Source organism: Bos indicus x Bos taurus, chromosome 17 (assembly GCF_003369695.1).
Source record: "Bos indicus x Bos taurus breed Angus x Brahman F1 hybrid chromosome 17, Bos_hybrid_MaternalHap_v2.0, whole genome shotgun sequence".
Classification (NCBI taxonomy): Eukaryota; Metazoa; Chordata; class Mammalia; order Artiodactyla; family Bovidae; genus Bos; species Bos indicus x Bos taurus.
Window position 1 is genome coordinate 33310298 of NC_040092.1, and position 13288 is coordinate 33323585.

Sequence of the window (13288 nt, forward strand, 5' to 3'; positions counted from 1 at the left end):
AGGAAAAATCCCAAATTTATCCAGGTGGTTCTTGGGAAAATCCAGTTTTGCAGACTGTTGGACTGAGGAGTCATTTCATTGCTGGATGTTGGCTGGAGACCTCTCTCTGTTCTTTACCATATGAATATCCCCACAAGGCAGTTCGCAACATGGTAGCTAATTTATTTCAGAATGAGCAAAAGAGAAGGCAAGAGACAGCATAAAAGTTGGGAGCCCCAGTTCTCTGTTTTTACTGTAAGAGTCAGTAAATCCAGCCAACACTCAACTGGAGCATATCGAACTAGGGCTTGAATAACAGAAGAACTATTGGGAGGCATCTTAGAAACTCCTTTCTATAGTTTATCCTCTAGAGCCCAATAATTCATGTTCTTTTCACATGCAAATACATTCATTCCAACCAATAATTTCCCAAATTTTATCTCATTATGTAGCATTAGCTTAAAATCCAGAACCTCACCAAATTAGATCCAGGTGTGGACTGGATTCATCATCAAGGACCGTTTCTCAAATACAGCTCCTTAAGGATATATATCCATTCAATCTGTAGACCTGTGAAACTAAAGAAAGAAAGAAAGTGAAGTTGCTCAGTCATGTCCGACTCTTTGTGATCCCGTGGACTGTAGTCTACCATGCTTCTCTGTCCATGGGGTTTTCCAGGTAAGAGTACTGGAGTGGGTTGCCATTTCCTTCTCCAGGGGATCTTCCTGACCCAGGGATCGAACCCAGGTCTCCTGCATTGCAGGCAGACGCTCTACCCTCTGAGCCAACTAAAGAGACAGATTATCTGCTTCTCCCTTTCCTGCCCTTCTGGTCTCCACAGCCAATGAACAAAGGTGGGATAGACATAGTCTATTTATTATAAAAATTTCTGTTAATAAAGGGAGTGGGGAAGTGGAGTGCATTAAGAAGTCATTGCTTGATGGAAATTCTGGAATCCAGCTAGGCAAATGTTTGAATATTAATTCATTCTTGAGGTATGGGATAATTCTTTATGGCTTTTGCCTGTGCTCCCTGGGTTTTTAGTTCTACCTCATGGTCATCCTTTCTTCATGGAAAGTATCATGTGTTTAAATAGTCTTCTTTTTTCCGTCCAGGATTTTGACCTTGTTCCAACTGCTTTTAATGTCATAGGTTCTTGCTTTATCTCATAATTCCTTGTGTCATCAGTTCCCTGTTCAAAGTCTAAGACATTGAGTCTCTTTGGCAAGTCATAGATCATATTGACCTATTTCCAAGGGAGGTAAAAAACTTAAAAATCTTAAATTTTCAGAATGGAATGCTGAGTCTCTCCTGAGAATTCTCCCACACAGGAGAAGGGCTAGTCAATCACAAAATTGGTAAATGTTCCTTACCAATGTCTTTTGTGCTTTAAGAAATGCATTTGCTTACATATTTATCTTTGAGGTGTACTGATCTTTACAATGATACTTCATAACTGTTGTTTTTTTGTTTTGTTTATTTTATTTTATTTAATTTTACAATATTGTATTGGTTTTGCCATATATAAAAATGAATCTGCCACAGGTATACATGTGTTCCCCATCCTGAACCCTCCTCCCTCCTCCCTCCCCGTACCATCCCTCTGGGTCGTCCCAGTGCACCAGCCCCAAGCATCCAGTATTGTGCATTGAACCTGGACTGGCGACTCGTTTCATATATGATATTATACATGTTTCAATGCCATTCTCCCAAATCATCCCACCCTCTCCCTCCCCCTCAGAGTCCAAAAGACTGTTCTATACATCAGTGTCTCTTTTGCTGTCTCGTATACAGGGTTATGGTTACCACCTTTCTAAATTCCATATGCGTTAGTATACTGTATTGGTGTTTTTCTTTCTGGCTCACTTCACTCTATAATGGGCTCCAGTTTCATCCACCTCATTATGACAACTGTTGTTTTACTTTTATGTTAAATCTTTAGTGATGGAATTCAGAACAAAGCACCATAGCTTCTGCTGGTCTACCAGAATTCAGCTGAAACCTTGCCTCCTCCGTGGAAGCCTCCATGTGCATCCTTATTCAGAGATACCTTCCTCCACACTTCCTTCAGCAACCTCTGAAACAATGGGCACGTGACACAGTATGTTTGAAGGATCCCGTATCTCTGAAGAGTGAAATGCTCCACACACAGTGTTCTCTGCATGAAAATGAAATAACACCATCATCAAAACTGTCATTTGTTATCACAAGGATGTTAAAGCTAAAAAAAGAAATACAGAAAGGACATCAGAACTATCATGACCAGGAATGTGTGCTATTTCTTAGGCACTGGGCTAAGAGCCTTACATGGATTAATCCTCACAATACTTCACCAAGGTTTGTTATCTTTTTTTTTCCAATTTCTTTATTGTGGTAAAATACAGCTGGCAAGGTTTGTGTTACAATAACCACTTTTAAATGTACACGTTAACCATTTTTAAATGTACAGATCAGTAGTGTTAAATACATTAATATTTTTATGCAATCTTCACCACCATCCATCTTCAGAACTCTTTCCATCTTGCAAAACTGAAGCTCATCACACATTACATAATAACTCCCTATCTCCCCTTTCCACAGCCCTTAGAAATCACCATTGTACTTTATGTTTCTGTGATTTTTGACTTCTCTAGTGGACTTATGATGTATTTATCTCTTTTGATTGGTTTATCAAATGTTTATATTATATTGGTTTATAATGAAATAATGTTCTTAAGGTTCATCCATGTTGCAGTATGAGCTTCCTCCCTTTTTTAGATTGAATTATATTCCATTGTGTATAGGTACCACATTTTGCTTATTCATTCATCTGTTGATGGACACTTGGGTTGTTTGCACATTCTACCTATTGGGAGTAACACTACTGTGAACACAGCGTACAAGCATCTCTTAGAGAGACAGGTCACTTTGCTTTACTCTTTAGGATGATTGTCTGGCAGTGGCTTCCACTGAAGTGACACATAATTTACACAGCAACCAAGTAAGCTGATTATATCAGCTAGCACCCAGTGGAAAACAAAATTTAACTCAAGTGATGCAAGATATTTTCATGGAGGGAGTACATACAGAGATGTGTGTGTTTGGATGTATGGGCTTAAGAAAATTTATTAATAAGGAGTGTTGAGATATCAAGACATTAGTAACAGCAGGAAGCTGTTAGCATTTTTAGTCCTGAATGGGCAAGGAGAGGAAATAGTATCAACAGAGCTCAGTGAGAGACGAAACTAAAGAAAATGAATCACAGCAGCTGAGCCCATGAAAGAATGCAGCCATAACTATAAGAGTAGCCCAGAGTGGGTAGACAGGGGGACAGAATACCTCAGCCTCTTTTTCCTCCTGCTAATAAAGCCCATTGGTTAAGCCCAATCAGAAGTCAAGTAGCCTCTATGGAGAGCAATATGGAGTTTCCTTAAAAGACTAAAAATAGATATGGTCCTGCAATCCCACTCCTTAGCACATACCTGGAGAAAACCATAATTCAAAAATATACATGCACTCCCATATTCATAGCAGCATTATTTACAATAGCCAAGATATGGAAGCAACCTAAGTGTCCATTAACAGATGAATGGATAAAGAAGATGTGGTGTATACATGGAATGGAATATTCCACAGCCATAAAATAATGAAATAATGTTATTGCAGCAACATGGATGAATCTAGAGATTATCATACTAATGGAAGTAAGTCAGGCAGAAAAAGACAAAAATCATGATGCCACTTACATATGAAGCCAGAAAAAGTGATACAAATGAACTTATATACCAAACAGAAAGAGACCTACAAACATAGAAAACAAACTTGTGGTTAGCAAAGGGAAAGGGAGTGAAAAGGGATAAATTAGGAGATTGGGATTAACATATGTATACTAAAATATGTAAACAATGAAGACCTCCTGTATACAGCACAGGGATCTATATTCAATATTTTGTAATAACCTATGAAGGAAAAAAGTCTGAAAAAGAATCAGTTCAGTTCAGTTCAGTTGCTCAGTCGTGTCCGACTCTTTGTGACCCCATGGACTGCAGCACACCAGGCTTCCCTGTCCATCACCAACTCCCGGAGCCTACTCAAACTCATGTCCCTTGAGTTGGTAACACCATCCAACCATCTCATCCTCTGTCATCCCCTTCTCCTCCTGCTTTCAGTCTTTCCCAGCATGAAGGTTTTTTCAAGTGAATCAGTTCTTCCCATCAGGTGGCCAAAGTATTGGAGTTTCAGCTTCAACATCAGTCCTTCCAATGAATATTCAGGACCAATTTCCTTTAGGATAGACTGGTTGGATCTCCTTGGAGTCCAAGGGACTCTCAAGAGTCTTTTGAACCACAGTTCAAAAGCATTAATTCTTCAGCTATCTTTATAGTCCAACTCTCACATCCATACATGACTACTGGAAAAACCATAGCTTTGACTAGATGGACCTTTGTTGGCAAAGTAATGTCTCTGCATTTTAATGTGTTGTCTAGGTTGGTCATAAATTTTCTTCCAAGGGGTAAGCGTCTTTTAATTTCCTGGCTGCAGTCACCATCTGCAGTGATTTTGGAGCCCTTCAAAAAATAAAGTCTGCCACTGTTTCCCCATCTATTTGCCATGAAATGATGGGACCAGATTAGTTTTATGAATGTTGAGTTTTAAGCCAAACTTTTCACTCTCCTCTTTTACTTTCATGAAGAGGCTCTTTAGTTCTTTTTTGCTTTCTGCCATAAGGGTGGTGTCATCTGCATATCTGAGGTTATTGATATTTCTCCCAGCAATCTTGATTCCAGCTTGTGCTTCATCCAGCCCAGTATTTCTCATGATGTATTCTGATATAAGTTAAATAAGCAGGATGACAATACACAGCCTTGATGTACCCCTTTTCCTATTTGGAACCAGTCTGTTCTATGTTTTCATGTTCTATTACGAAAAAGAATAGATGTGTATATATATACAATATTTCTACAATTATATGTATATCTATCTGAATCACTCTGCTGTACACTAGAATTAACACAACATTGTAGATCAACTATATTTCAATGTAAAAAAAAATAGATAAAGAGATAAGAACTAACTGTCCAGGTGATGTGAGCTCACATAAGCCAGTCTCCTGAGGAGGAAGCAGGGCAGAGAAGGGCAAAGAGTTATGAGAAAATATCTCAGAAGAGGGAGAACTCTTCACTGAACAATTTCAGCTGTTAGAATTTAAAGACACGGATTCATGACTTATTCTTCTCTTAGAATTGAAGAAGTTTCATTCAATCATTTCTTATCTCCACTGAGATGCGGAAATGAAGCACATTATTTATCTTTGTTTGTTTTTTCTTTTTCTCACAGCGATGTGCCTTTAGGACCTGGATTAGAAAGTAGAATGATCAAAAATGGATCATTTAGCATTACATGCTAAAAGACCTGAACATTTTAAAATTTATTTATATCAAACCCACTCCCAAGAAAGAACCGAAGGCTGCTCTGTACAGGCTGTAGTCACAGCTTCTGTTTCTGGGCAGCTCATGCATGGATGAGGAGAAATGCTGACTGGGGAGAAAAAAGCTGAAATTGAAGCGATTCTGTCAATGTGATGAAAAATGAATTGTATGGGCTTTTAGACACACTGGATGGCCAGATGGGTAAAATTAGAGATTGTTTGAAGAAGCTTCTGAAAAGAAAATGTGATTGAATGAAAAATTTTGTGATGTGTAAAATGCAAAAAGTGATGTATGAATGTGCATGTTTCTGGAGAGGTATGTAAGGGGAAGGAAGATTAATAATACTGAAGGCAACATACAGAGAAAGTGTAACAATACCTAAATTTTCATTAGCTAGGAAGGTGGTACTCACAAGAAACCCACGGTGAAAGAATTTCTATATTCATAGGAACTTTCATGATATTCTTGACTCTTTTTTTCTTTTTTTTCATCTTGTAGAACCACTGTCAATATCCTATCAATTGTCCAATTTTCCAGGAAGGCAATATCAGGGAATAGGCAATTACAGGCTGGATTTGCACACAAGAGAGATAGAGATAGATTCAGATTCTGACTCAAGTTGAGATTTCAACAAAACTTTCTGCCTCCAAGTTCAGTGCTGAAAAAGCAGATCTTGCTGAATTTCCTTGTCTTTAAATGATATTTGCCTTACTGATGTAAACATGTGTGTCTATCACATCTTCCCAATGCAGTTTGCTGTGGGTGAGCCCATTTCAAAGCAATGTTTGTTTAGAAAAAGTAATTTGCCCTTGCAAAGTTTTCTAAATAGCTCATAGATGATTTCTAGCAACTGAGAAAGAAATATTGATCTCCATATATGAAAAAATAAGTAGTGAATGTTCATCTTTAATTAGACAGAGTGCCTTCATCAAAGGGAATAATATGTAACTAAAATTTAGAAATAATTAGTGCAATTTTCATAATGCTATTACCTGTCATATAAAGTGACAAATAATTGTCAAAGCCTGTAGAATAATGGGAACTGTTCTACAGCTTGGAACTCTAAGTTTCTTGGTGTAGAGGTGTTAAGAGTATTGAGCTTATTTGTACTGAATATTTACACCATCAGAGAATAGCTTAACAGTTTGTGACTCCATCCTTAAAACAATATGCTACCAAATTATTCCCACTTATCTACGTATTTGAAGTAAATGAAAAGTGGAATGAGAAAGAAGCAAAAAAATACTGGGAATCAGTATTGCAAGTTTACCTTCTGCTACCACAGGCTTGTGTGATTGCTTCCAATAGACCTCATTCAAAAATTCTCTTGTTATTTTGTAACAGCACTGAAACTGAATTAAACCCCCAACACTAGACTTAATGAAATTAAGGATGCTTTGACATCTCTAAGTATAGAAACTAATAAGTAATTTAGAACTCTTCATTTACCATGACTTTAAAAAATGGATTGTAGAAAAAAGTCAATCCTTAAACAAGTCAAAATTTACAAGAATGACTGTGCACTTTATGGCCTTATCCTAATGTGAATATCTTTAGTCCTCTCAACTACTTGCAGTTCTTAATAGCTTCATGCTTTTTTGGTTTTGGATGTTTTATACTTTTTTTTTTCCTCCCTGTGTCCTGCCTTCACTGGGTAAATGATGCATTCTAAGTCCCTTCTGCAAGCTGGATTAATTGATTCTGAATGAACCTCATAATTGTATAGGCAGTATGTCTGTGTCAGGGTGGTAGTAATAAATAGTTCCAAAATCTCAATAGGCTTAACATAATAAGTCTTTAATTCTCATCTGTGTGACACATACAGGGCTGGTTCACAGGAGTTTTCTGCTCATTGTAACTGCTCAGGCACCCTGGCAATGGAAGCTTTACTTGGTAAACACACCCATGATCAGCTGTTTCCCACAGTAGATGATGAAAATGACTCATCACTGCCCATTTATCATTGGCCAAGCAAGCCCTTGGCCACCCCTCTGCAAGTTCAACCCTTGTTCAGTAGCACCAGTGAGCACCAGCTCTCACAGTGGTGAAGGTTAAGACTGGCATCCAATCGCTTAACTCAAATTCTATTTCTGATCCTTACTGACTGATTTTTGGAGAGTTATGTAGTCTTTTATCTCAGGTTCTTATCTGTAAAATGATGCTTATAATAGTAACTTCTTGGAGTTTGAAAATTAAATGAGTTAATACATGTAAAACACTTATCTTACAGCACTACTTGATGTTAAATTAAATCAATACTGCTGCTGCTAATTCGCTTCAGTTGTGTCCGACTCTGTGCGACTCCATAGACGGCAGCCCACCAGGCTCCCCCGTCCCTGGGATTCTCCAGGCAAGAACACTGGAGTGGGTTGCCATTTCCTTCTCCAATGCATGAAAGTGAAAAGTGAAAGTGAAGTCGCTCAGTTGTGTCCGACTCTTAGCGACCCCGTGGACTGCAGCCTACCAGGCTCCTCTGTCCGTGGGATTTTCCAGGCAAGAGTACTTGAGTGGGGTGCCATTGCCTTCTCCAAAATCAATACTAGCTATATTTAAATTTACCATATTTGCAGCTTTCAGTGCATCACAATATAACTTATTTACAGGATCATCACCCCTACTGGAGTATTCTCTTTGTTGGTGAGCATCTCCTTGCTGATGTTGTAAGTTTAGAGCTTGTAGAGTATGAACACAAGTTTTTAGGTACCTGCACTAAATTTTTCAGATCATTAGAACTCTGTGCAGCAAACTGCACTTGAAAAAACACTTGAAGATTTATAAGAATTTTTCTTATAAACTCGGCCAACATCAGAATGCCTTATCCACTGAGATATTTTTGCTTAGATAGGAGACTCACAGAAGCAAACAACTACTTTCTTCTACCTGTTTATCTCTTATTTCTGAGAGGTTAGAAGAATTTGTGAAAAAGGAAAAACACTTCTAAAATTCATGGTTTCATTAAAAATAAAATAGTTCCAAAGTCTTAAAATTGGAAAATAGTTTCTTCTTCCAGATGTTTTCACTAAAGTTTCATGAACAATATATGAATTACATAGAGTTTAAATGACATGTGAGTAACGAGAACATCAAACTCTAATACAATTTCACTCATGATTTGATTTGGCAAGGTGAGAAAAATAGGTTGCTTAAAAGCTGTCAGAATTGCAGTACAGGGTTGTCGACAGCTGTGAAAAAAGTTGAACAACGCTGTGCTGAAAATGTCAACGTTTCCTGTTGGTACTGGTTGGTGGGATGGGAAGGGACTCTGGGATCATCAGTGCTCCTTCTGGGGGCATGCATTGTGCTGGAAAACTTAGAGGTCAGACTCTCTGAGATAAGGGGCAGGACTTGTTTTCTCACAATAGTTCTGAACTCAGAACGTCATTCATGAACTCTTTTGAATCACTTTTCCCCAAAGGCTTAAGCAAAGAATGTGGTTTAATAAAACTGGGTAATAGTAAGATTTGCAGGAGACATGGAAATCATTATCCTGTGCCTTTTAACTGAGTTTAATATCCTGTTTGGAGAGAAAGTAAAAATACAGAAAAACCAATCTATCTATCTATATACACATATTAAAAAATAAATGTATCTGGTTCAAATCTTTTTTTTCATTACAAATGCCATCATTATGGATCATTTTCCTTGAAATACCTTCTTGTCCAGGATTCATGGTTTTTGAGGACAGATCTATAGTCCAAACAAAATGATTGGCTATTGCCAAATAATTTCAAAGTTTGATGTAAAAATTAAATGTTTTTAATATCAAGAAGCTATTTAACTTACATGTAGAGCACATCATGCAAAATGTGGCACTGGATGAAGCACAAGCTGGAATCAAGATTGCCAGGAGAAATACCAATAACCTCAGATATGCAGATGACACCACCCTTACGGCAGATAGTGAAGTTGCTCAGTCGTGTCTGACTCTTTGCGACCCCGTGGACTGTAGCCTACCAGGCTCCTCTGTCCATGAGATTTTCCAGGCAATAGTCCTGTAGTGGCTTGCCATTTCCTTCTCCAGGGGATCTTCCCAACCCAGGGATTGAACCTGGTTCTCCACCAGGGAAGTCTCATGGCAGATAGTGAAGAAGAACTAAAGAGTCTCTTGATGAAAGTGAAAGAGTGAAAAACTGGCTTAAAACTCACCATTCAAAAAACAAAGATCATGGCATCCAGTCCCATCACTTCATGGCAAATAGATGGGGAAACAATGGAAACAGTGACAGACTTTATTTTGGGGGGCTCCAAAATCACTGCAAATGATGACTGCAGCCATGAAATTAAAAGATGCTTGCTCCTTGGAAGAAAAGCTATGACCAACCTAGACAGCACATTAAAGCAGAGATATTCCTTTGCCAACAAAGACCCGTCTAGTCAAAGCTATGGTTTTTCCAGTAGTCATGTATGGATGTGAGAGTTGGACTGTAAAGAAAGCTGAGCACCATAGAATTGATGCTTTTGAACTGTGGTGTTGGAGAAGACTCTTGAGAGTCCCTTAGACAGCAAGGAGATCCAACTAGTCAATCCTAAAGGAAATCAGTCCTGAATATTTATTGGAAGGACTGATGCTGAAGTTGAAACTCCAATACTGTGGCCACCTGATGAGAAGAACTGACTCCTCTTGGTAAAGACCCTGATGCTGGGAAAGACTGAAGGCAGGAGGAGAAGGGGACGACAGAGGATGAGATGGTTGGATGGCATCACCATCTCGATGAACATGAGTTTGAGTAAGCTCTGGGAGTTGATGTTGGACAGGGAAACCTGGCGTGCTGCAGTCCATGGGGTCACAAAGAGTCAGACACAACTGAGCGACTGAACTGAACTGAGCTGAATATCAAGATGAGTGTCAGCTAATAAGGAAATATGTCTTTTGGCCAATAATTCTTTCTGATCCATGCCTTGCCTAAGTAGTTTGCATTTAGGAGCCTAGAATGTTCTGTGAGATGCATCAGTATAGGTTTCCATTCACTTAATAAATATGGATATTGATACTATAAAACCAAAACAGGAGGAAGGGAGCAGGACACAACCTTTAAAAGAATGATATAGCTGGTCTTCCCTGGTGGCCCAATAGTTACGATTCTGTCCTTCCACTACAGAGGGCATGAGTTTAGTCCCCGGTTGGGGAAGTTCCTCATTCAGCCAAAGAGGAAACAAAACAAAACAAACAAAAAAATAATAATTGTTTTTTTAAAAGAAGGACAGAGCCATGACAAAAACTGGTTAGAACCGACTAGGTCCAAGATGGCGGAAGATTAAACTTCCAGTAAACCTTGAGCCTCATTATATGCTGTTTTTAATTCATTAGCATCTATATGACACACCCACAGTCACCATGACAATTCCCAGGCCAACACAAAAAGTGACTGATGGCCCAATTCCTGGAAATCTTGGCTCCTTTTTCAAAGTAATTGGAATTATCCTCCTACTTATTAGCCTATGAAATTACCCAGTCCATAAAAACTAGCCATGCCACATTTCAGGGCCCCTCGCCTTCTGTGAAGGCCCACACTCTGTCTGGGGAGAGTGTTTCTCTCTAAATAAATCCATTTCTTACCTATCACTTTGTCTTGCATGAATTCTTTCTGTGCTGAGACACCAAGAACTTGAGCTTCATGAAGTCCTGAGACCAGGTGTGTGATCTCAATTATAAGACAATGAGTTCAAGTCCCAGCTTGAGTTGTGTGGTCTCAAAATACATGACAGTAAACATTGGGATGAATTGAAAAAATAATTGATACTTTTCATTTAAAAAATACACTTGGAGGTTTTAAGATTGATGGTGTAAACGTGGTTTAACACCTTCAATCCCGGTGTTCGTATTGTACAGACTTGGGCCAGTGGCAAACTCAAGCTACCCTTCCCCCTGTTCTAAAGCCTAGCTCAATACCATAGCAGCAGGAAGATTCACCAGTCAGTTAAGTCACCAGCTCTCCTGCAGGTCATGCATACACCTTTCCTGACATTCTCAGAGCCATAGAAATTGGCTGCAGGCTGAAGGAATGTAATAAAACTTTAATCTATAGGAATAAACATCTGTTTCACAGAGAATGGAAGTGGTTGCCAGGGACTGGGGGTTGGGGGAAATGGGGAGATGTAGGTCAAAGGACAGAAAGTTAGAAAAAGAATTAAGTTCTGAGGGTCTTATGCACAGCATGGTGACATAGCTAATAATACGGTGCTGTATATTTGATTGTAACTGAGAGTAGGTCTTGTAAGCTCATCACACACAACAAAGAGTTAACTATGTGGGGGTGATGGATGTGTTGATCCATTAGGATCAAGTAACTTGATCTTGGTCATTGTTCCATGATGTCTATGTACATCAAGTCATCACCTTGTACATTATATATGCAGCTATATTTATCAATTACTCCTCAACAAACTTGGAAAAATGAAAATCTGCTATTTTAGTCTACTGTCCCCCCCATCTTATTCAAGGTTATTCCCTGTAAAAACGTTTTGATAGGTTAAATATTTTTTTTTTTTGAAGTTTGGTCGGAGGTTTGCAGAAGTCAATATTAAAATTCTGTAACTCCTAGCATTTAAATAATAACAAAGTCGAACTTCAATTATATCTACCCACATCAGGTAATTAATTTGCTGCTCCACTGGTTTCTTCTCAGAGACCAGATAAGAAAATACTATCAATTTGTTTTGAACTGCTTTTTAATAATTATTTATTTACTTATTTTTGGCTGTGTTTCATTGCCGCTTGGGATTTCATATAGTTGAGGTGAGCAGGGGCTACTCTGTAGTTGAAGGGCATGAGTTTCTCAGTGTGGTGGCTTCCCTTGCGGACCGTGGGCTCTAGGGTGCATGGGTTTCAGTAGCTGCAGTGCGTCCTTTCAGTCATTGTGAATCATGGGCTTTAGAGCACAGGCTCAGTAGTTGTCATGCCTAAGCTTAGTTCTCTGAGGCATATTCCTGGACCAGGGATCGAACCTGTGTCTCCTGCACTAGCAGGGAGATTCTTGATCGCTGAGACACCAGGAAGCCCCATTCTTTTTTAAAGAAAGTTTATTAGAGTATAGTTGACTTACAATATTGTGTTAGTTTCAGGTGTACAGTACAGAGATTCATACGTATAGGTGTATCTATTCTTTTTCAGATTGTTTACCCATGTAGATTATTACAGAGTGTTCAGTAGAGTTTCTATGTTATACAGTAGGTCCTTGTTGGTTACCTATTTTATGAAGTGAGAATGGGGATGGAAGGCATGAGTGAGAAAGCAGGATTTAATTTTCTCTAAATACCAGTGGCCTTCTATCACAATTAGAATATGGAAAGTCTAAAATGACATGGTAATTTCTTTTGTTATCAAATAAAACATTCAACAATAGTTAAAGCAAAGCCTAGATGTACACATTAACTGAAACAAATTTGCCTAATATATTTTGCTATTTATGAGTTCATAGAATGTGAGGTATCTGAGACTCTGTATTTCTGAAGTGAAGGAGGATTATTATAGAGCTGAGCAAAAAGGATGAGAATCTGGGTAAAGAGGCTAAACAATTATTTTTATCAAAATAAAAATTTAAAAAAATCCAGAAGGCAAAAATGTGCATTAATCCTGCTCACTTTGTGCAGTCAAATATCTAATTGTATCTCTCAGTCTTTCCATTTTTAATGTTCCAGGCTGGTGTCATGTTGGCCAATGTTTGTCATAGTTATACCACATCTTACCACCTGAGTAGAAAACTGCTGAAATGTTGCATATAAATCTTTCAGTGTAATAAAATTGTGTATAGGACATACATCTAAAGATAGAGAAGCTGTAAGCAGAGCACTATATATATTTTACTAACAGTGACTATATAATTCCTTGAAAAATTTACAGTCTTGTTGACTTTCTCTTACCCTTGTTCTCTGGACAAGAGTCAGACAGACGTTCAAGGTCA